Genomic DNA, 25,366 nt, shown 5'->3' on the forward strand with positions numbered 1-25,366 from the left:
CCTGCATGTCCTTTCATGCTCTGACTCAACAAGTTTCTATCAACCTCTGCCTTAAATAACTTTTCCCATGGCAATGAACTCCACAGATTAGCTACTCTTTGGCTAAATAAATTCCTCTTCATCTCTGTTCTAAATGGATGGCCCTCTATTCTGAGGCTGTGTCCTCTGGTCTTAGACTCTCCCCCACTATAGGAAACATCCTCTCCACATCCACTCTATGGAAGCCTTCCAACATTCAATGGGTTTCAGCGAGGTCCCTCCTCATTCGTGAGGACAGGCCCAGAACCATCAGGCGCTCCTGGAATCGTTTTTGTTAAGTATTGGCATCCCTGGTAACCAAGGAAGCAGGTGTGGGCAGGCGGCTGAAGTCAGAAGCCTGCAGGACTATAACTGGAATCTGAATTGATTTATTATTGCTACGCGTATGGTGATACAGTGAAAAGCTCGTCCTGCCTACTGATCATACAGGTCAAATCATTACACAATGCATTGAGATCGAACAAGGAAAAGCAACAGCAGCCATGGAGAAAGCTCAGTGGAGGGAAACAGGAAGGTGCAAGATGAAAACAAGGTAGATTGTGATCATTAGAGGCTGTCAGTAAGTCTGCTGCTACGAGCTTTCAGGCTGTTGTATCTTCTGCCTGATGTCCAGGTTGGGCGGGGCCTTTGATGTGCTGGCTACCTTACTGAGGCAGCAAGAAGTATACACAGACTCCATTAAAGGCAGGTTGGTTTCTGTGATCTGCTGAGTGCGTCCACAACTCTGCCGTTTCTTCAACAGCTGGGAGACAGAATAAGCTATCAGGAGAAAGGGTGGAAACGGGTTGCTCTGAGAGTACCTCGGATGGGCTTAATAGCCTCCTGTGTTGTGAGAAAACAGAAGGAAAATACACTCAGTGACCACATTTAAGGTGCATGTGGTAATGGGGAGAACGTGCAAACTCCGTACAGACAGCTACGGGAGATGAACCCGGGTCACCGGTACTGTAAAGCATTGTGCTAACCACTACTCTACTGTGACACCCAATATGCAAATATCTTACCAGCCAATTACCTGGCAGCACCTCAATGCATAAAGACATGCAGACATGGCCAAGAGGTTCAGTTGTTGTTCAGACCAAACATCAGAATGGGGAAGAAATGTGATCTAAGTGACTTTGACCGTAGAATTATTGTTGGTGTCAGATTTGGATGGTTTGAGTATTTCAGAAACTGCCGATCTCCTGGGATTTTCATGCACAACGGTCTCGAGAGTTTATAGGGAACGGTACGAAAAGCGAGAAAACATCCAGCAAGTGTCAGTTCTGTGGACAAAAATGCCTTGTTAGTGAGAGGGGTCAGAGGAGAATAGCCAGACTGGTTCAAGCTGACAAGAAGGTGACAGTAACTCAAATAACCACACGTTACAACAGTGGTGAGCATCTTTGAATGCACAACACATCGGAAGTTGAAGCAGATGGGCTACAGCAGCAGAAGATCACAAACCTGCACTCAGTGGCCACTTTACTAGACACAGGAAGTATGAGATTAAGTGGCCACCAAGTAGAGCATTTACACAAATTCGATATAAGGAACAAACTTCAGAACAGTGTGTCCTTGTACATCTGCTTCTCAAAATAGTCAAAGTGTGCCATTGACTGCTGACAACAGTGGTCCAGGCCACACTCCCCTGATTCCCGTGGCACAAAGACTTCACCCTTCTTGGAAGACATGGACAGCAGGGAACACATGCAGCAAGTGTTATTTTTAAAGTTACCAACACTTGCTGCGTGGAAAGGTGTTGTCGAACAGTTTCTAACTAGCATCAGTTGTGTACTCGTGTGTGACTGTTAGGCACTACACATACTTGGAGTGAACAGTTTTAAAGTAACATCAGTTGTGTGTGCTTGTGTTATGTTATCTATCTGGGCCGATGACCACTAATTCAAAATGCAATGATTCTTGATCATTTTGCTTTTTTTTATTTGACTTCAAAAAATTTCAGATCCTTTCAGGTACTTAATGAATACTTTGCTTCAATATTCACTGTGGAAAAGGATCTTAGTGATTGGAGTGATGACTTGCAGCAGACTGAAAAGCTTGAGCATGTAGATATTAAGAAAGAGGATGTGCTGGAGCTTTTGGAAAGCATTAAGATGGATAAGTCGCCGGGACCGGATGAGATGTACCCCAGGCTACTGTGGGAGGTGAGGGAGGAGATTGCTGAGCCTCTGGTGATGATCTTTGAATCATCAATGAGGATGGGAGAGGTTCCAGAGGATTGGAGGGTTGCAGATGTTTTTCCTTTATTGAAGAAAAGGTGTAGAAACAGCCCAGCAAATTATAGACCAGTGAGTCTTACTTCAGTGGTTGGTAAGTTGATGGAGAAGATCCTGAGAGGCAAGATTTATGAACATTTGGAGTGGTATAATATGATGAGGAATAGTCAGCATGGCTTTGGCAAGGGCAGATCGTGCCTTACGAGCCTGATTGAATTTTTTGAGGATGTGACTAAACACATTGATGAAGGTAGAGCAGTAGATATAGTGTACATGGATTTCAGCAAGGCATTTGATAAGGTACCCCATGCAAGGCTTTTTGAGAAAGTAAGGAAGCAGGACATTGCTTTGTAGATCCAGAACTGGCTTGCCCACAGAAGGCAAAGAGTGGTTGTACACGGGTCATATTCTGCATGGAGGTCCGTGACCAGTGGAGTGCCTCAGGGATCTGTTCTGGGACCCCTTCTCTCCGTGATTTTTATAAATGACCTGGATGAGGAAGTGGAGGGATGGGTTAGTAAGTTTGCTGATGACACAAAGGTTGGGGGTGTTGTGGATAGTTTGGAGGGCTGTCAGAGGTTACAGCAGGACATTGATAGGATGCAAAACTGGGCTGAGAAGTGGCAGATGGAGTTCAACCCAGATAAGCATGAAATGGTTCATTGTGGTAGGTCAAATATGATGGCAGAACATAGTATTAATGGTAAGACTCTTGGCAGTGTGGAGGATCAGAGGGATCTTGGGGTCCGAGACCATAGGACACTTAAAGCTGCTGCGCAGGTTGACTCTGTGGTTAAAAAGGCAGACAGTGTACTGGCCTTAATTAATCGTGGAATTGAATTTTGGAGCCGAGAGGTAATGTTGCCGCTTTATAGGACCCTGGTCAGACCCCACTTAGAGTACTGTGCTCAGTTCTGGTCACCTCACTACAGGAAGGATGTGGAAGCCATAGAACGGGTGCAAAGGAGATTTACAAGGATGTTGCCTGTATTGGGCAGCATGCCTTATGAGAAAAGGTTGAGTGAACTCGGCCTTTTCTCCTTGGAGTGACGGAGGATGAGAGTTGATCTGATAAAGGTGTATAAGATGATGAGAAGCATCGGTCATGTGGATAGTCAGAGGCTTTTTCCCAGGGCTGAAATGGTTGCCACAAGAGGGCACGGGTTTAGGGTGCTGGGGAGTAGGTACAGAGGAGATGTCAGAGGTAAGTTTTTTACACAGAGTTGTGAGTGCAAGTAATGAGCTGCTGGCAACGGTGGTGGAGGCGGATACGATAAGGTCTCTTAAGAGACTTTTAGATAGGTACATACATGGAGCTTAGAAAAAAGGAGGTAATTTCTAAGGTAGGGACATGTTCGGCACAGCTTTGTGGGCCAAAGGGCCTGTATTGTGCTGTAGGTTTTCTATGTTTCTATGTTTCTCACCAAAATGCAACAAAATGATTTGAGACCAGCCAAAAAAAGTACCCTACTGGACCACATTTTCCATCAATTGCTATTAGGAACAAATATAGTTTTATAGCATTGTAGTGGTTTTGGTTTGGTGGTGAGGTGGAGATATATCTCTACCAAAGGAGGTGTAAGGCACTCCTTCCCTCTGCTAGCCTACAGGTCACCCTTGGGCAAGGTGCAGCACCTGCTTAGCCCCCCCCCCCCCCCGATCAGGGTCCATGTGAAGCTTTGGGAGCAGGTGGTGGATGGTTGTATGAGCAGCTGGTGCAGATCACAGGTCCTGGTTTTGGACCACTGACAATCACTGAAGAGTATTGATAGTGGGTGGGGTCCCATCTTGTAAAGACACTGCCCAGGAGAAGGCATTGGCAAACCATTTCTGCAGAAAATTTGGCCAAGAACAATCATGGTCAAAGACCATGATCACCCACATCATATGACATGGCACATAATGAATGAAGTTGGATTGGTAGTGTCTTAACTTGATCTGCATTTTATTTAAATACATAAATTGTTTCTCAGTTAAACAGTAAATTGTCTTTTTTTGTACCTTTTTAACTATTTCCATGAAACTTCAGCTAATTGGGACAGCTGCTTAATTGGGCCCATACTGGTCCCAATGAACCAGAATCCACTGCTTATTTTCCAAAAGAACTGTGGTTGATAAGAAACTTCTAATTGGTGGACCTGATTTGCATGGGACTGGGATAGTCAGTATTTGTCAGTCAGCCTGCACTGTGGGATCAGTCACTACCATGTTTGCAACATAAGGAAACAACACAAGTACATGGGACAGACCTTTCAGTGCCTATCAACAGGGCTGCACGTGGTTAACCAAGATCGGCACTTTGTCAAGAAATAAGAGACCATTCAAGCACTGAGTGTGCAGAGACATAAACATGAGCAGGTGATAGCGGGGGCAAGGCAGGCTCTGCATCGTAACGTAGTCCGTGAAGCAGGTGCAACACAGGAAGATGGCTAAGTGCGCGTGCCCATTGATATTTCCACTGCACTGATTAATTGCTAGACTTTCAGATTCTGAATCACACTGTGAAATTTAGGTGGGAAACTAATGTATGCTAATCAAAAGGTTGAAAAATTACAAGATCAAACATCTGGTGCAAAACTCAAAAGTTCTCATCTCTAGCTTTGCTGCTTGCCCTAATTGTGCTAACCTACTTTAGAACTGAGATGTGGGCAGAGCCACCTCTCAGCTCTTCTTTACCATAGCAAAGTTAGGCTGTGCTCAGTGGCATTTTAATTCCCAGGCCATTGGTATCGACTTTGTGCACTAGATTCTGCTTCAGAATCGAACTGTTCACATCTGGCACATCCTTTAGAAGTGTTATTGTGGCTAATAATGATGGAGTTACAGAAGGACGCCAAGTAGTTTTTTGAGATTTATTAACTGCATATACTAGTAATCTAGCTAAGGTTGGTGAGTTGTGGATATGCTATGCGACATTAGCAGGCAGCACTGCACAATCCTCGCTGATTCAATTCGACACAAACAACTCACTTCATTGAATGTCTCGAAGCATATGTGATAAATAAAACTAATCTCCCTTACAAATCTTGCCGGCAAATTGCACGGTTGAAATCCCAACCTAGCATTTAAAAAATCAACCGGTACTGTGAGAAGATGTGTTTTTCATGAGATGTTAGAAGGTGACCGTAGGAATTAGAAGCCACATTGTCACTCTAGCCCATTCCAGCAATCAATAATATCAGAGCTGATTCTCCTCCTCAGAAACATTTCTCTCCTGATGCTTTTTGTGTCTAAAAATTCATTAGTTTCAGCCTCAGATACACTTGACAGCCCTTTGAGGTCGGGAATCCCAAAACGTTTGCATTCTTCTTATACAAAGTTCCAGATGAAAATGGCCAGCCTTTTACCGATGGAAACAGCATCTCCACACCTACCTTCCCGGCATCAATGAGATCACCTCTCATTCTATGTAGTGCGCAGAAGGAAGGTGTAAAGGAACCCCAGGGCAATTGGAAAGAGGAAGAGTGGTATTCTGCTCAAGAGGATATTCAACCAGGCAGCTCAACTGAATTACTCAGCTGGACCAACAATCATAAAACTGAATAACTGCTCATTGTCATATTGTGAGAGGTTGCTGCAGGTAAGTAGCTCCCACTCAGAACTGTGACTACACTTCACGATTGCTTTAAAGTGCTTTGAGAAGTCCTGACATTGTGAGGGTTGGTAGAAAGCCACAAGCATCTTCTTCATTGGGTGTTGGCAGAATTCAGTTTTGACTTGAACTCACTTAGGAGGAATACACTCAGTGGCCACTTTATTAGATGCACCTATGCACCCGCTCATTCATGCAAGTACCTAATCAGCCAATCACGTGACAGCAACTCAGTGCAGAAAAGCATGTAAACTTGGTCAAGAGGATCAGTTGTTATTCTAACTAAACATCAGAGTGGGGAAGAAATATGATCTGGGACTATAACCGAGGGGCCAGACAGGGTGGCTTGATCATCTCAGAAACTGGTGATCTCATGGGGTCTTAAAACATCCAGTGAGCAACAGTTCTGTGGGTGAAAACACCTTGCTAAAGAGAGAGGTCAGAGGAGAATGGCCAGACTGGATTAAGCTGACTGGAAGGTGACAGTAACTCAAATAACCACATGTTACAACAGTGGTGTGCTGCTCTGAATGCACAACACGTTGAACGTTGCAACTGTACAGGGTATTGGTGAGGCCACACCTGGAGCACTGATCTCATTACGTGAGGAAGGATCTACTGACTTTGGAAGCGATGCGGAGGAGCTTCACCAGGTTGATTCCAGAGATGAGGGGGTTAGACTATGAGGAGAGATTGAGTCGCCTAGGACTGTACTCGCTGAAATTCAGAAGAATGAGAGGAAATCTTATGGAAACATATAAAATCATGAAAGGGATAGATAAGATAGAGGCAGGAAAGCTGTTTCCACTGATAGGTGAAACTAGAACTAGGAAACTTAGCCTCAAGATTTGGAGAAGCAGATTTAGGACATGGATGAGGAGGAACTGCTTTACCCAAAGGATGGTGAATCTGCGGAATTCTCTGTCTGATGAAGCAGTGGAGGCTACCTCAGTAAAAATACTTCAGACAAGGTTGGATAGATTTTTGCACAGTAGGGGAATTGAGAGTCATGGGGGAAAGGTGGGGATGAGTCGATGGTCAGATCAGCCATGATCTTATTGAATGGCAGAGCAGGCTTGACGGGCCAGATGACCTACACCTGCTCTAATTTCTTATGTTCTTTTGTTCTAACCTTGAAGTGGATGGGCTACAGCAGTAGAACCCCATAAACATACACCCAGTGGTCACTCTATTGCATACAGTAGGGACATTAACTTAGTAGCTACTTTAGTAGGTCCAGGGGGCACCTTATAAATTGAAAACTGAATCTGTTTATCTTTCGCACCACAAAACTAAACATTAACCATATTACATTTGATATTTATAAACTAGTACAGAAAATATTTCAAATGAAATTTGACCTGAATGAAGTGAAAAATCAACATTCAGCCTTCTGTTCTGTGAATTAAGCTGATAAAAAGAGATGAGGTATCCTATTGGAGGTGATAAGAACGGTAGTATGGTTATGTATTTATCATGGAGCTCACTTTCAAAATAAGAGGGTTGCAACATTTGAAAATGAATTTAGTTATACGCATTATTATAAAGCAATACTGTTGAATATGGCACACAAAATGGAAAACAGAATATTATTAAAATTGCACTTGTAAGGCATTAACTATTTTCAAAACTTAACAACATTTTTAAGTTAGACTTTTTGATTTAAGCAGATAAACTTCAAAATAGCCACAGAAAATGAGATTAGCCCAATATAAAGCCTGTAGCAATTTATCAGCCTCATCTAATCCAACTGTGTGTTCTTTAAGTGAAGATAAACAAGCTACTGGAGGAGATCAGTGGGTCAGGCTGCACTTGTCAAGGTAGAGGGATACCTGAGGCTGTAGGTCATCAGGACTGAGAGAGTAGATGGGAGAAGGACCTTATCAGGAAGCGAGAGTTAGGGCAAAGCAGGATCTGGCATGCAGATGAAAATGTGCTGGTTGGCCGATGGAGTAAGGTTTCAACACCCATGGGCAACTTTTGTGTGATGTCACACTTGTATGTATAACGCAGCAAAGTCATGTTCATAGCTTTATTTGGCTTAATATAGCCACAAAAATTCATTTTTGCTTTTCTCACCATTCTCTGTAAACTCTAGAGACTGCATGAAAAAGACTACATGAAAAAACATCAGTTTCTGAAATTCTCAAACTATCGGTTTGGCATAAACCACACTTCTTCCCCATTTTGATGTTTGCTCTGAACAACAACTGAACCTTGTGACCTTGTACTTCCAGTAAGATGGTGGCGTGCAGGGATGCAGCGGCTTCTATGGGGCCAAACAAAGATGTTATTGTCCTTTTTAAAAGTATTGCTGTACAATCGCAAGACTCTGCTGGACATTAAGAACTTAAAGTACTGTAGGTCTACTCCCTCAGCAAGCTGCCTGTTGGCAGAGAAACTGAAAGAACTGCACCTGGTTTTGATCGTGCTGCTATCTGCAGCAGAGAGGTGTTGAGTGGCTGAGCAAAGGAGGCGTGCAGTTCCAATAACAAGTGAACAGCTTGATTGCTTCTCTCCTGGACGTAAGACATTGTCAATGTGGAATGCTGCAAGTTCGAATCACTGGTTTATCGACGGATGGTGGAGCTGCACGGCCTCGTTCGTAGCGAGCCCTCAGCCTGTTGGCAGCCATCCCAGACAGGGGCATCGGATTGGGTGCACTCCACTGGAGTGCCGGAGGCGGAGTGACTTGGCACGTGGCCACCTGGCTGCTCTCCAGGGTTCACTCGGCAGAAGACAAGATGTATCGTGTTTGATGGTAGACTGCCGCAACATTCACGGACTCAGGGATTGGGACTACAGTTTTTTTGTGTAACCGTATATTACTGCTACCTTATATGTGCTACATGTCCAATATGCGCTGTGTGTAACCGCTTGTACTGTGTTTTGCACCAAGACCCCAGAGTAATGCTGTTTCGTTTGGTTGTATTCATGTGTGATCGCATGACACTTAAACTTGAACTTGAGCTTGATTTCTGCATGCTTTATGCATTGCTGTTGCATGATTGGCTGATTAGATATTTGTATTAACAAGCAGTTATACATAGTAAAGTGACCATTGAGTGTAGATGTAAACCAACCAGCTAAACGATGTATTGGAAGTTAGTATGTGTGCCTGAAAGTTACTGCTCCAGTTTCATGCTATTTGAGGTGGAACAGGGTATTTTTCAATTCGCAGGACTTCGCTGCTACATAATAAAAATTGCATTTATATATCATCTTTAGTGCTGTAAAATGCACAAAAACCCTTTAACGGAATCCCACGAGGAGTTATGAAGATCATAGATAAAAATAGAAAATGTTGAAAACAATTAGCGACAAAAAAAGGAACAGAGTGAGATTAAGATCTAAGGCTTTATAAGGCATTGGTCAGTCTGCACCTGGAGTATTGTAGGCAGCTTCGGACCCCTTATCTAAGAAAGGACGTGCTGGCATTGGAGAGGGTCTAGACGTGGTTCATGAGGAATGAAAGGGTTAATAAGGGTTAACAAGGAGGGTTTATTGGCTCAGGGCCTGTGCTCACTGGAGTTTAGAAGAATGAAGGAAGGATCTCATTGAAAGGCCTAAACTGAGTGGAGGTGTGGAGGATGTTTCCAATAGTTGGAGAGTCTAGGACCAGAGGACATGGTCTCAAAATATAAGTATGTCACTTTAGAACAGGGATGAGGAAGAACTTCTTTAGCCAGAGGGTGGTGAATCTGTGTAATTCATTGGCACAAATTGCTGTAGAAGCCAAGTTATTGGGTATATTTAATGCAGAGGTTGATAGGTTCTTGATTAGTAAGGGCATCAAAGGTTGTGGGGAGGAGACAGGAGAATGGGGTTGAGAAGGACAATAGCTCAGCCATGATGGAACGATGTAGCAGACTCAATGGGCCAAATGGCCTAATTGTGTTCCCATGTCTTATGGTCTCGTGGTCTTATACAGAAATAAATGCAGAAATTAAAACAGCTTGTGACGTTGTTATTTATTTAGCACATAATCCTGGATAATTGCAGTGGAATTTTTCCATTCCTTTTTTTGTTTACTTTGTCCTCTTTTTTGAGCCAAATGGCCTAATTCTGCTCCTATGTTTTATGGTCTTGTGGCCTTGTGGTCTGTGATTAGCTTTACTCGTCGCACATTGAAAAACACAGTAAAATGAATCGTTTGCGTCAAATCACGGAGTGCAGCCTGCAAGCTTTGTCATGCTCCTGGCGGTGGGGCAGCAATCCACGGCTCACTAACTCCAACCTGCACACCTTTGGAGAATCTGGAGGAGTGGGGAGGACATACAGACTTCGTGTGGACGGTGGCAGGAATCAAGCCCAAGCGGTGACTGCTGACGCTAACTGCTATACTACAGTGGCACGCTAAGCGTTGACGGCCAAAAACGGTTTACTCCAACAAACAGCCCACCCTCCAACATCGGTCTCCTTCTTGCTTGGATTAGTAGGAGAAAGGTGGAGAATAAGTTCAAATGCCATCAAACGAGTTCGGGAATTTAAATTTGGTTAATGAAGTAAGGCTGTATTTGTGATGTTGCCCATGACACTTCTGGACTGCAGTAAGATCTATTAGCTTCACACACATACTCCAGGGGAGGAATGGTGCTTTCTTAATCTATGTCTCATGTGTCTCAAGACCAAAACAATGTAGTTCTGATGTCCCTTAAAATGGACAAGCAAGCCCACGTGTGACTGAGCCTCTCTAAGGAAGCAGGTTACAAATAAAATTAGGCCAACCACCAGGGATCCAGGCGCAGACAGGGATAGCCCAGCATAGACAACCCTGGCCTGACCTGACCCCCTTCGCCAGTGTCCACAGGTTATGTCTAAATTGGGATTGCCAACCCATAGACTTGTCAAGCAAAATGTTGACAAGCTGCCAGTCTCTGGGAATGTCTAGGGCACTGTCAAAGCTGTCAAACAGACACAAAATGCTGGAGAGTCTCGGCCCGAGACGTCGACTGTATTCTTTTCCAGAGATGCTACCTGGCCTGCTGAGTTCCTCCAGCATTTTGTGTGCATTACTAATCTTCACCCCATCCTGCTTAATCATACCCCTAGCTTTGACCGTGGATACCTTGAGGTTTTAGGCAGCAGAGTAGGTACTGATAAAAATGAAACACTTCAGTTTACTACTTTCTGCTGCCTCCCCTCAGCTTATGAGCCAGTGTGGCCGTCTGCATGATCAGGATAATCTATTGCAACAGCTTGGAGAGAAACAATAGGCACATGCCTTGCTGGGCAGGAGCGTGCTCTTATTTTATACTGGGTCAGACCTTGTTGGCTGAATGCCTGAAACACCAATAAAAGTAGGGAGAAAACTTATAAGGACATTGCCGGGACTTGACAGACTGAGTTATAAGGAAAGGTTGAATAGGTTAGGCCCTTATTCACTGGAGCATAGGAGAGTGAGGGGAGATTTGACTGAGGCGTACAAAATTATAAGATATATAAATAGGGTAAATGCAATCAGGCTGTTTCCACAGAGGTAGTATGAGACTGGAGTTTGTGGGTTAAGGGTAAAAGTTGAAATGTTTAAGAGGGACATGAGGATGGTGAGAGTGTGGAACAAGCTACCAATGGAAGCGGTGGTTGCAGGGTTAATTTCAACACTTAAGGGAGATTTGGATAGATACATGGATGGGAGGGAAATGGAAGGCTGTGGGCTGGGTGCAGGTCAATGTGAATACACAGAATAATAGTTTAGCATTGACTATATGAGCCAAAGGTCTTGTTTCTGTGGTATAGTGTTCCATGACTCTATGAAACTCAGTCATAGCAAGAGATTACCAGGTAACTTCCCCAGTGACTACAGAAAATCTCTGGCCTATGACTGCTCACAGTGGAGAAGGAGCATTCTGAATGGGACTGAGATGCCTGTGTGTCCGGAGCTCACGTAACACCAGCAAAACCAGTGAAAGCAATCTGCCTCCTTATAAAGTAACATCCACTCCCCACAATCCCTCTTCTGTTTGTCAGCTACTCATCTGTGGGGAGTTTGTGGTCCCTATCACTCACCTCAGACACCAAGTGGAAACAAGCCATCTTTGATCCCAAGGGACTTCCCTAACAAGAATCATAAAATACCATTGACAAGAGAAGCAAGGCTTTGAAGCCTCTCAACTAGAATGTTTTCTACATGATAGATTTAAAGGTCTTGACCAAGGATTATGCATGATTGGCCAAAGAGATCTACAAGGATTGGACAGAACCAGCCAAAGAAATCCACCAAAATTGGGCAGAACTAACCAAAAAGGTCTATCGGGATTGGGCAGAACTAAACAAAGAGGTCTACCGGGTTACCAGATCCTACCCCCCTTTCTGCACCAGCCTGCACCAATCTTACCAACTTACTTTCTCCAATTAAGATAGAGGTGTATAAGATGATGAGAGGCATTAATTGTGTGGATAGCCAGAGGCTTTTTCCCAGGGCTGAAATGGCTAACACGAGGGGGCATAGTTTTAAGGTGCTTCGAATGAGATACAGGAGGGATATCAGAGGTAAGTTTTTCACACAGAGAGTGGTGGGTGCGTGGAATGCACTGTCAGTGATGGTGGTAGAAACAGATACAATACAGTCTTTTAAGAGACTCTTGGATAGGTACACAGAAAAATAGAGGGCTGTGCAGTGGGGAAATTCTAGGCAGCTTCTAGAGTGGGTTTTGTGGTCGGCACAACATTGTGGGCCGAAGGGCCTGTAGTGTGCTGTAGATTTCTATGTTCTATTTCTTCTTATTCTTCTTACAAGAAACATCTGCATGATGTTAATTTCTCAGTTCGCAACAGAGGGATTTTGGGGTACACGTCCACAGGTTCCTCAAAGTTGATTGGGTAGTTAAGAAGTCATACGACGTGCTGCCCTTCATTAGTCAATGGATTGAGCTTACGAGCCATGAGGTAACGTTGCAGGTCAACACAACTCTGGTTAAACTGCACTGGAAATACTGTGTTCCATTCTGGTTGCCTCATTACAGGGAAAGATGTTTAAACTTTAGAGATGGTGCAGAGGAGAATTTAGCAGGATGCTGTCTGGATTAGAGAACATGTCTTCCCAGGAAAGGTTGAGGGAGCTAGGGCTCCTGTCTTTGGAGAGAAGGAGGATGAGAGGTAACTCGATAGAAGTTTACAAGATGATAATAAGCATAGATCAAATGAATAGCCAGAAACTTTCTCCCCAGAGTGGAACCGGGAGTAGAGGGCAGATAATCTTAAAGTGATTGGAGGAAAGTATAAGAGAAAGGGTTAGATTGATCTTAGAGTAGGTTAAAAGGTCAGCACAACATAATTGGCCAAAGGGCCTGTACTTTGCTGTAATGTTCTACGTTCTATGAACTATTGACTGTTTATTCCTCTCCATAGATGATACCTGACCTACTGAGTTCCTCCAGCATTTTATGTGTGTTACTCTGGATATTCAGCATCTGCAGAATCCCTTGTATTGCATTTAAAATTCTTCTTGTCTGGGAGATGGAATTACTACGGAAAGGAGTCACTAGTCAGCATGGATGAGTTGGGCCAAATAGCCTGTTCCCGTGTTGTACAATTCTAAAACAACATGCCTGAATCACTGGGGCCTGCCTCCAAAAGGCTGCGTTTGAAGATAATGATTTTTGTCAGGCTACAAGGCGCTGGAAAATTTGACAGAGTGGGACTAAACCAAGTGACTTTCCTCTAACACTCATTCAATGAGCAAAGCAAAATACTCAGTTGATCAGGCTGTGGAGAGGAAAGCAGAGTTAATGCTTCAGGGTGATGCACCGTCAGTAACTCACTCTGAGACGTAAGGCGAGATATCGGCTTTTATTGACTGAAGAAGGAACCAGCAGTGAGTGACCATCATATTACATCCTGGAGAATGAGGCAGAGGATCAGACCTCGATCGCCTTTATACAGGGGCCTGTGGGAGGAGCCACAGGAGCAGTCAGAAGGGGGCGTGTCCAGACAGGCACATAGTTCACCACACAGGGTGAAAAAGAGCCCCCAAGGTGCAACATTACATCCACACTCTTCTCACAGATGCCTCCTAGCATTTAAAGCTCAGAGTTCAAAGTAAATTGATTATCGAAGTTTGGATATACTACCCTGCTCTTGTGGGCATTCACAAAGAAATATAGTGGAATCAATGAAAAGCTACACAAAAACCAAGACAAATAAATGACCGATGTACAAAAGAAGACACTATGCAAATACAAAAAAAATTTAATAATAATAATAAATAAATAAAAATCATATTGCGGACATAAGCATAGAGTCCTTGAAAGTGAGTCCATAAGGTGAAGAATCAGTTCAGTGTCGAGGTGAGTGAAGTTATCCAGGTTGGTTCAGGAGCCTGATGGTTGAAGGGTGATAACTGTCCCTGAACCTGGTGGTGTGGGAAGTAAGGCTCCTGAACCTCCTGCCGGATGGTAGTGGTGAGAAGAGAGCATGGCCTGGATGGTGGGGGTCCTTAATGGTGCATGCTGCCTTCCTGAAGCAGTGCTCCTTCTTGATGTGATCAATGGTGGGCACATTTTTGTTTCAGATTTCGAGCATCTGCAGGTTTTTATTTTCATTTCCATCCCCGAGATGAGTTTCTTGTAAAACAAACTTCTCTGGTCCCAATGTTTGACGCATCCAGCAGATAAATCATTAACAACCTCCAACAGGTCTTGCCAGTTGCCTTTAGGAGATGCTGTTTGTTACTGCTGTCAAGTAAGCTATAATTCTCCTCATTCCCTGCTTCTATAGTCATAGAGTAACTTTCACAAATGTATCCGGCCATATAATCAGAAAGTTTAGTGACATCTGCCAATTAGACAAGTCATCCATGTCAGATTCAGATTCAGTTTATTGTCATTTAGAAACCACAAATGCAATGCAGTTAAAAAATGAAACAACATTCCTCCAGAATGATATCACAAAAGCACATGACAAAACAGACTACACCAGAAAATTCACGTAACGTTTGGCAATCCCCAATCCAGAGTCCGGAGAGGCTGCTGCGTATTAATATCACACTACTGTCTTAGTACATTCCCCGGAAAGGAGCTCCAACCCACCAGACAAACAAGACCAAAAAACTAAAGCTACAAGACCTGCACAAAACCGCATAATTACAACATATAGTTACAACAGTGCAAGCAATAGCATAATTGATAAAAAAAAACAGACTATGGGCATAGTAAAAATAGTCCAAAGATGTTAAAGGACTATAAATTCGAAAGAAATCACCACACAGTTTCCACAAGTCCCCAGGGTCCTGACAGACTCGCCATCCCATGCCAGCGGCAGAAGGGAATACCCCCACTATGGACTTCCACGGCGCTGCCCGACTCAGCCTCGCAGACGCAGCACACAATGAAAGCTCCATCGAACCCAGCCTCACAGACGCAGCACACACTGAAAGTGACCTGACCGCAGCGGAATTCTAGTACTTCGAACCTCCGAGCCGACGACCATCCCCTCCGGCACAGCTGCTCCGAGCACCACCCTCTGCTGAGCATATTAAGACGCCCCACCAATGGCCATCAGCAACGCGACCCCGAGGACTGGGGGCCTGTTCTTCCCAGCAGAGTCCCGGACCTCACAGCAGCAGCAGCAACGAAGAAGGTCTTCCTGGAGATTTCCCGATGTTCCTCCATGCTCCCACATCTGTTTTCAATCGATTATGATTGCGCACAGCACCCCACTTCACAAATAACAGATAATCAGTTCCGGAGTGGCCGCTGCAAGCTGCGTCATGCCGCCATCTTGGAATTGTTCCCATTACTCAGCCCTAGGTACGTAATTTCTCAATTTCTATACAGATACTTATCCTGCTGGATTTTAAAGTTATTAATGTATCAATCTTTTAATGAGCAAACATTTTCAAAGATAATAGTTCTCATTTCCCCTCTAGTAAAAGGTTTAATTTTCAATGTTTGAACAGGAAATTTTATAAAATGGATGATAGGAGTGGATCTTTGCCATTTGATTATAATTATAATAATAATTCTGCTTTATAAAGCTCCAGATCATAAGCTCCAGAAATGTCTTGACTTCTTGATTCAGACATTCACAGAAAACCGGGAAAACTGTAGCAGATGAAAAGCTAAACATGAGAAAAACTTAAAATTTTGCATGTAATATTTATACAATGATATGACTGATGATCAAGAAGTCAGCAAAGGTGGTTTGACCAAGCAACATCTAAAGTGAAATTGTTTGAATTTTCCAGTGACTTGTTATGTTGTGGGTTATGAGTTGAGAGCTGTGTTGATGGTGTTTTAATTTCAAAGCATTTAAGGCATCTAAAGAATTTCAAACGGCACTGTTAGCAGGGACTAACTCCTTGTGCTGGAAGAACTCAGTGGTCGATCATCAAGTGTTTCAAGCTGAAGACTGTCCGTTAAAATTGGGAATAGTTATTGACAGCTTAAATTCTGGTCCTACAGTGAAAGTCATCAACCTGAAGCTTTGGTGTCTATTATCCTCTTCTCACTGACAACGTATAACACTGCCCAGACCTGGAGGTTTCAACTTTGGAGGAACATAAACTCAGTGGTTACCTTATTAGGTACCCCAAGGTTCAATGTGTTGTGCGTTCAGAGGTGCCCTTCTACACACCACTCTTGTAACGTGTGGTTATTTGAGTTACTGTCACCTTCCTGTCAGCTTGAACCAGTCTGGCCATTCTCCTCTGACCTCGCTCATTAACAAGGCATTTTCACCCACAGAACTGTCTTTTGTTTTTTTGCCATTCTCTGTAAACTCTGGAGACTCGTGTGTGTGAAAATCGCAGGAGATCAGCAGATTCTGAGATACCCAAGCCACCCATTTTGCACCAATCATCATTCCATGGTCGAAGTTACTTAGACCACATTTCCTCCCTATTCTGATGTTTGGTCTGAACGACAACTGAATCTTTTGACCTTGCCTGCATGCTTTGTTGCATTGAGTTGCTGCCACATGATTGGCTGATTAGAAACTTATATTAATGAATGGGTGCACATAATAAAATGGCCACTGAGTGTACAGAAAGATTCGAAAACAAGGATGAAGACTTTAAATTTTTAGAGTATTTTTGACATGGAGTAACCCATTTTAATGAACAAAAACCAAAAGTTGATACTCCCAAATTGTTATTGGTTAGGTGTTTGCAATGATAAAGGAATAGTGATGTATTTTCAAGTCGGAATAGTTTGTGACTCAGAGAATTAACAACAAAAGAAAGAGGTTAAATTTGAAAGCAAGAATGAAGACTTTAAATTTTCAGAGCTTAAGCAATTGTTAGTGCAGTCAGCGAGCAATGGCAGTAGGGAACAGATTTTGGTGGAGTCTATTTTTATTACAGATTCCTAGTAACTGCAGTATTTTGCTTTTGGAATACCAATACAGTACTTACACACCAGAGTAATGGTCTTCAGTAGTTTATTGTGTGGTATTGCTTTGTGCTGACTCGCTCTGAATTCTGAAGCCCCTGGCTGACTGTTAAAGATGCAAATTGCTTTAAACACAATTAAGGTGTGGGAATTATCCCTTGATTCGGGGATGCCCTCCAAAGAGTGCACAGCACAGAGGCAGTTCGCATAACACTTTGCAGATTCAATTCCTGCCGCAGCATGTAAGGAGCTTGTCCAAGTTCCAGTTTCACTGTCCTTCAACCACACACGTGCACATCTAACTGAGATAGTGTTCCTCTGAGGCCAATGTGCTAAACACATACACAGCACACAACACATATAGCGCATACAGTCACAAAGAATAATATCAGCATAAGTCCCTGAGTGACAATCAATGCAGTTCGCTCTCCACGTGGCCACCTCCGTTTCTTCTGGGGGCTCCGGTTCCCAAAGCGATACGGGTTAGGGTTAGTGAGCTATGAGTACGATGTGTTGGTGCCAGAGGCATGGTAACACTTGCAGCCCACCCACCCAGCACATCCTCAGACTGCATTGGTCATCTTTGACGTAAATGACGCATCTCACCGTATTGTTTCAACGTTTTGACGCACATGTGACAAAGCTTATCGGTATCTTTAAATCAGAAGGTAAGTACGTCTGAGAAGATATAACATTGTAAAGCAAGAGAGCGTTGACTAACAATATAGCTCCCACTCAAACAAACAACATCAGTTTCCTTCCACGTGCAGGTTGGCCGGTGTGTAGTTCAATGGTGGGATCAGGGGGAGTTGATGAGAATTATGGTTCACGTAGGATTACAGTGATTGTCAGTGCGGAGATGCTGGCCCTAGCACCAGGCCCTAAGACTTCATGACCTGCAATATGGGACTCCCAGGTGTGTTTAAACCTCACATAAAACACAATCACTACCCCTAAAAAAAAAACGGGAATCCGGTTGAACATTTCTGGTCAAAGATGGGGAAGAACTGGGAAGAAGACGAGGACCTTGTTAAGCTACAGGGAGAGTGGGAATGGGAGGATGTTTACCCGGGGGTAAAAGTGGGGTAACATGGGGATAAGATGTGGAAAAAAGCCGTGTGATCAAGGAGTGAATGGGAGCAGTTAGAGAGTGAGAATGCAGACAAAAGAAAATGGAAATTGCAAAATGCAGAGGGGGCAAATCCAGCAGGTTAGGGTGAGCATGTCCTTCATTCCCAGAGAGAAGAATGGGGAAGAGCAACCAAGCTCAGACAATATCATAGATGGATGACTGATTCAGACGGGAAATCAAGTGACACCAATTTTCTCCAACATTTTCTGTTTTTATTATAGATTTCCAGCATCTGCAAGGACTTTGCATGGTTTTTCACCACTGCTGAACACATCGATTACAGTGTCCGCAACCTGGTGAGAGGAATATTTAATAGAGACAACAGGAGCATTCGAGGATATTTCTGTTATCTCAAAATGTGGTTGCAATTGGTGCTGAAGATAATCTTTGGGTGAGATGTTTAACTATATGCTTTTGAGATGCAGTGTGTACACTGGTTTGGGTGCCACGTAACCAAGAGCCTTGGCTTCTTCAGGTGCGCTAGTTTTGCTCTACATGTACCTTTTCAATTCAATGTGTATTTCTACAAATCCTTCCTCCTCTAAAGACTGAGTTGTTGAGTTTTCCAGTGCTTCAGGCTGGGAATCTGGAATGTGCTTCACCTTCCCATCAGTCAGCAATTTAAAAACCTACTGTATTCACCAAGTCCGACCCATCTCCAAGCAATAAAACATAACACAACATTCCACCTCACTGCACCTTGAACATAACCGAAGTTTGTGTTTTTGCATTATGACCTTGTTTGAATGATTATTTCAAACATACAATACACGTTGTTTCTGGTAACATTCCAAATTCACTATTTTAAACCTTTTTTGTACATATTCCTATATCCATTTTCTAAAATACCGTATCTTTTGGTTAAATCCTAAATGTGAGAAAGCCTGCAGATGCTGGAAATCCAGAGCAACACATACAGAATGCTGGAGGAACTCGGCAGGTCAGGCAGCATCCATGGAAATGAATAAGAAGCCAGCGTTCCAGGCCATGACCTGCATTCAGGACTGGAGAGGAAGGGGAAAGACTCCAGAATAAAAAGGTGGTGGAGGGGAAGGAAGATGGCTGGAAGGTGATTGGTGAAGTCAGGCAGGTGGAAAAGATACAAGGCTGGTGAGGAAGGAATCTGATAGGAGAAGAGAGTGGACCATGGGAGAAAGGGAAGGAGGAGGGGCTCCAGGGAAAGATGATAGGCAGGTTTCTTTTTCTGTTGGTAGCTTTTAATATTCATATAAATGAACAAAAGGAGATTCATTCTTTCTTAACTGGAAAGCTTAATACTTTTCAGTAATTCCTCATAACTCACACATTTTGAAATATTGAATCATGATCAGACATCTTCTGGCTTCTAGTAAGACTCAGAGTAACTTTAAACTATGCCACTTGTAACATTGACCTCCAGTTTGACCTTAAGCTTTTTCAGTCACGTTCAAGACCTAGTGTTCAGTGATTGCTGGGTCCTTAGAGTTATTGCCGAGAATCAACACCCAAAGGATGAAACGAGAGTCTGGAAGTCAAGGCCCATTGGCCAGAGCCCCAAGTCTATGAATCTCTGTGTGTCCACTGGGATGTAGAAGTCCAAGGCCACTAGAGGCTGAAGGCCTGTCCTGGGCTTAGAAGGCTGTGTATGTATGTGGGTGGGAGGGAGGAATGAGGCTTGTTTCACTGTTGTTGTTTTGATGCTTGGCATGTTCTGTTTTGTTGTGTTCTGTGTTGTTCCAAATTTCTCTTAGATACTGCAGCTAAAAATTTTAGGTTTAAACCCTTATCAGAAAGGTTTAATAGCAACTATTTATGATGCGATTATGAAAATACAGCCAGGTATATTAGATAAAATCAAGAATGAATGGGAAAAGGAACTTCAACTTCCCTTACCTACAGGGAAATGGGAGAAAATTTTTCATTGAGTTAATTCCTCCTCTATATGTGCTAAACATGCATTGATACAATTTAAGTTGGTGCATAGGGTCCACATGTCCAAAGACAAGCTAGCTCATTTTTACTCCCATATAATTCCTGTCTGTGATAGATGCCATTCGGAGGTGGCCTCTTTGACTCATATGTTCTGGTCTTGTCCTTTTTTGGAGAAATATTGGAAAGATATTATTGATATTATTTCAATAGTTTTGAGTATTGATTTACAACCTCATTCTATTACTGCAAATTCTGGCTTACCAATGATGGAACATAGTTATTTATCCTCTTCAGCTCGTCGGATGATTGCATTTGTTACATTAATGGCCAGAAGATCCATTTTATTGAATTGGAAAGAGATTAATCCTCCTACTACATTCCAATGGTTTTCCCAAACTATATCTTGTTTAAATTTAGAAAAAATCAGAACTGTCACTTTTGACCCTTCGGTTAAATTCGAAGAAACTTGGAGACCATTTATTCAACACTTTCATATAATGTAACTTGACCTTTTCCGAATCCTTTTTATTATCCTTAAATATAACCATATAACCATATAACAATCACAGCACGGAAACAGGCCATCTTGGCCCTCCTAGTCCGTGCTGAACTCTTAATCTCACCTAGTCCCACCTACCCGCACTCAGCCCATAACCCTCCACTCCTTTCCTGTCCATATACCTATCCAATTTTACCTTAAATGACACAACTGAACTGGCCTCTATTACTTCTACAGGAAGCTCATTTCACACAGCTATCACACTCTGAGTAAAGAAATACCCCCTTGTGTTTCCCTTAAACTTTTGCCCCCTAACTCTCAAATCATGTCCTCTCGTTTGAATCTCCCCTACTCTCAATGGAAACAGCCTATTCACGTCAACTCTATCTATCCCTCTCAAAATTTTAAATACCTCGATCAAATCCCCCCTCAGCCTTCTATGCTCCAATGAATAGAGACCTAACTTGTTCAACCTTTCTCTGTAACTTAAATGCTGAAACCCAGGTAACATCCTAGTAAATCGTCTCTGCACTCTCTCTAATTTATTGACATCTTTCCTATAATTCGGTGACCAGAACTGTACACAATATTCTAAATTTGGCTTTACCAATGCCTTGTACAATTTCAACATTACATCCCAACTTCTGTGCTCAATGCTCTGATTTATAAAGGCCAGCGTTCCAAAAGCCTTCTTCACCACCCTATCTACATGAGACTCCACCTTCAGGGAGCTGTGCACTGTTATTCCTAGATCTCTCTGTTCCATATTTGGATAGAGGAGCAGAGTTCTTGACATTATTGAGTTTAATATAACATTCCAGCTTTGTTTGGTTTAGCTCTTTTTTTTTATTTCTAATTTGGGGGGTTTTTTGATATGTGTTTTTCTATTATGTTTAATTACATCAAGAGTTTGGGAGGCTTAGTACATTTATGTTACTTATAGCTTATACTCATATATACTGTTTACCAACAATGTATTCCCAATCTCTCTGTACTACTATTGATATTATGCCTATGTATTTGAAAATTATTTAAAAGATTTAAAAAGAAAAAAAGATATTGCATCCACCACTTCTGATGGAAGCTCATTCCACACTCGCAACATCTCTGAGTGAAGACGTTCACTCTCAAGTTCTCCTTAAATATTTCATCTTTCACCTTAACATATGACCCCTAGTTTAGGTCTCACCCGTCTACATTGGAAAAAGACTGCTTGCATTTACCCTATCGATACCCCTCCTCACTCAAATCTCCCATCATTCTTCTATGAACCGAGGGGGAAAAATTTGACCTACGGCATTCCACCTTTCCCTGTAACTCAGGTCTTCAAGCCCCTGCCACATATTCATTAGCTTTCTCTGCACTCTTTCAATTTTATTGATATCTTTCCTGTAGGTAGGTGACCAGAACTGCACAAGGTCTTTTACATCAACATAACATCACAATTCAATGCTCTGATTTATGAAGGCCAATGTCTCAAAAACTTTCTTTACTGATATCTCTGAAGCCCTCCAATTCTGATCTCTATTTATTATCCTTCTCAGTCGGGGCTTTATCTTAACTGCTTTGGTCCAAAGATCAGAAACCCCCTCCCTGAAAAGCTTTGAGTCTCTCTTTCCTCCAAGCTAATTCCCCCTCCACCTCCAATATTGTCTGAGGCTGCAATGAAGATATAATAGTCCAGAAGTGTGCATAAATTAGTTCAGTTTCAGAGTTAATGAAATTGCAGAACATGCACACTGAGATGGTTCATGTAGAATACTAACACATAGGATTTCAAACCAAAACTAAGGACGAGCAAAAACCAGTAAAAAAAACACTACGATATTGACCAGTCAATGCCCTATGTAGGTCGAAAAATGCTGTTTCTGGAATATAGAAAGTAAGAAAGAAGTGATTTATTTCTGCCACAATCTCAGTGGTTAAATTGTAAACCAGCGCTTAGGTTAAACTGGGACCTGGCGTGGCAAGTCTTGTGGAGTGTTTCAGGAGAAACTGCACAATCCAAGTTTGCTCAAGAATGAAGATAATTCATCAGTAACCATTTATTAGTAGAACAAATTGTCAGCACTTGATCTTTCTCCCCACTCTATCATAATCTCACCGGCTTCCCACTATCAACAAATCAAAACACTTTGCAAGATTCAGTCACCTAACACAAACTTGTTTAGGTTTAAATTGTCACTCTATACTGCTACAGTTAATATAACAGACCTGTTATTATTTTTTCCATGTTGTGGGTCATCTTTTCATCTTCAAAAGTGATTTCTATAGGAGTTTGCTACCCATTCTACGTACAGTGAGCTGCTCCACTGCCAAGGCTTCGGCAGCTCTCTTTGACCTTCACTGAGCACTGTGCAGTGAAACAGGAGTTAAATGGACTCACCTCACAGGCACTTCACAAGCTTCGGTGTCAATCTCCTGAAAGATCCGCTCAGCAAGCTGGTAACTTGTGATCTAAACTCTAGTCAGGGCAACAGGAAACATAACATCTCTGTCTAATTTACTGGTGTGGTAACCCAACCTCCTCATGTGTCAGCAACAAAAAAAACAGCGGCCAGTCAGTAACACAGGAGATTCTGCAGATGCTGGAAATCCAGAGCAACACACACAATGCTGCAGGAACTTAGCAGGTCGGGCAGCATCTATGGAGATTAATAGAAAGTTGATATTTCAGGCTGAGACTCTTCGTCAGGACTCCAGGTCAGCAGTATCTTTGGGGAGAGCAGATTTCATCCTGGAGTCTAATTCCCAAAGACCTTAAAGCAAATTCTTCTTGCTTCCTTTATTAAGACCTTTGGTCATCAGTTTTGTATGTATTAGGGTAGATTTTACACTTTGGTTGTTTGTCAGTCTTTGTTGGTGTGTAGTCTTTCATTGATTCCATTGCACCTCTCTGTTCTACTGTGAATGCCTGCAAGAAAATTAATCTATATTGTATATGGTACTGAATCAGAATCAGATTTAATATCATCGGCATGTGTCATGAAATTTGTTATCTATGTGGCAGCAGTACAATGCAATACATAAAATAGGGAAAAAACATGAATTACAGTATATAAATGTAAATAATGTGTGTGTGTGTGTGTGTGTGTGTGTGTGTGTGTGTGTGTGTGTTTTAAATTGTTGAATTAAGTAAGTAGTGCAAAAATAGAAAAAGAACAGTAATGAGGCAGTGTTCAAAGCTTCGATGTCCATTTAGGAATCAGGTGGCAGAGGGGAAGAAGCAGTTCCTGAATCGCTGAGTGTGTGCCTTCAGGCTCCTGTAAATATACATACTTTGATAATAAATTTACTTTGAACTTTGAATATAGACCTAATGGGATTGCTGCAGATATTGGGGACTGAAGGGATTTTGCAGGACGAATAGCCTGGATCTGCAGTGTACACCTCTATGGCTCAATACTTAGAAACAGATGCAGGGGAAGAATGGTTCTTCAGCAAACTATTATCCTTGGGGGTTGTGGACATAAATGTCACAACATTTAGGAAACACAAGAGACCGCAGATGTTGGAATCTGGACAAACGATCTGGTGGAGGACCTTTGGGGGTTGGGCAGCATTTGTGGGGGGAAATGTCCTCAATTTCAGGTGAGGCAACACTTCACCTGCGAGTCTGCTGGAGTCGTCTATTGCATCCGGTGCTCCCGGTGCGGCCTCCTCTACATCAGCGAGACCCGCCGCAGATTGGTGTTAAAGATAAAGATTAGCTTTCTTTGTCACACGTACATCAAAACATATGCATGCAATGCGTCATTTGCATCAAATGAAATCAGCAAGGATTGTGCTGGGTACTGCAATCTCTAACTTTAACCCATACATCTTTGGACTGTGGGAGGAGACCAGTCCACCCAGACGAAACGTACAGGTACAAGCAGTGGCGTGAATTGAATCCCTGACAGTGATCACTGACACAGCGAAGTGACACGCTCATGGTTACGCCACCGTGTCATGTGGCTGACGGTCAGTGAGGACTTGATGGGCCAAAGGGACTGTTTCTGTGCTGTATCTCTATAGGTTTCTATTAAGTGAAGTAAAAATGTCCTCTCTACATGCCCAGCAGCTCTCTTTCATCCCATGCACACCAGGGACAATTTACAGCAGTGAGCCTGCATGCCTTTGGGACGTGAGAAGATACACTGGGTCGCCCAGAGAAAGGTCATGCAGTCACAGGAGGAATGTACAAACTCAGCTCTGACAGCGTTCTTACAGACCACGTTAGGAACCGAAACCGGAGCTGGATGAACTCCAGATCGTTCGGGAGGTTGACGGGACACACAGGGAGTTAGTTATACCAAAGGACAGGGCACAGGTAACCGGGTGACCGTCAGGAGGGGAAAGGGGATAGGCAGCCAGTGCAGAGTAGTCTTGTAGACGTTCCTCTCAACAACAGGTATATCGCTTTGGATACTGTGGTGGTGGGGTGGGGGGATGACTTAGCAGAGGAAAGCCACAGCGGTCAGGTCTGTGGCACTCAGTCTGGCTCTGTAACTTGAAGGGAAAGGGAGGGAGAAGAGGTGCGCAGTGTTGACAGGGTTAGGGGAACAAACAGGGTGTTCGGTCGCTGAGAATTAGATTCCCGGATGGTATGATGCTTATTGATGGTGCATCACTCGGTCAGGGATGTCTTAAATCGAGACAAAA

General features: G+C 43.0%; 1 protein-coding gene across 2 annotated transcripts in view; it reads right to left on the reverse strand.

Moving 5' to 3' along the window:
* Window positions 1–23,165, reverse strand: part of ccr6a (chemokine (C-C motif) receptor 6a) — a 50,413-nt gene extending 27,248 nt beyond the window's left edge. The window contains exon 1 of one of the 2 annotated variants that reach the window (XM_059985383.1): window positions 23,109–23,165. The gene's annotated coding sequence lies outside the window, so the exon portion shown is untranslated. Of the gene's footprint in view, window positions 1–22,936; window positions 23,060–23,108 lie in introns of those variants that run through there. The other variant, XM_059985384.1, reaches the window with a different exon arrangement.
* Between the last annotated feature and the right edge of the window lie 2,201 nt (window positions 23,166–25,366).

Source organism: Hypanus sabinus, chromosome 12 (genome assembly GCF_030144855.1).
Source record: "Hypanus sabinus isolate sHypSab1 chromosome 12, sHypSab1.hap1, whole genome shotgun sequence".
NCBI classification, from domain to species: Eukaryota; Metazoa; Chordata; class Chondrichthyes; order Myliobatiformes; family Dasyatidae; genus Hypanus; species Hypanus sabinus.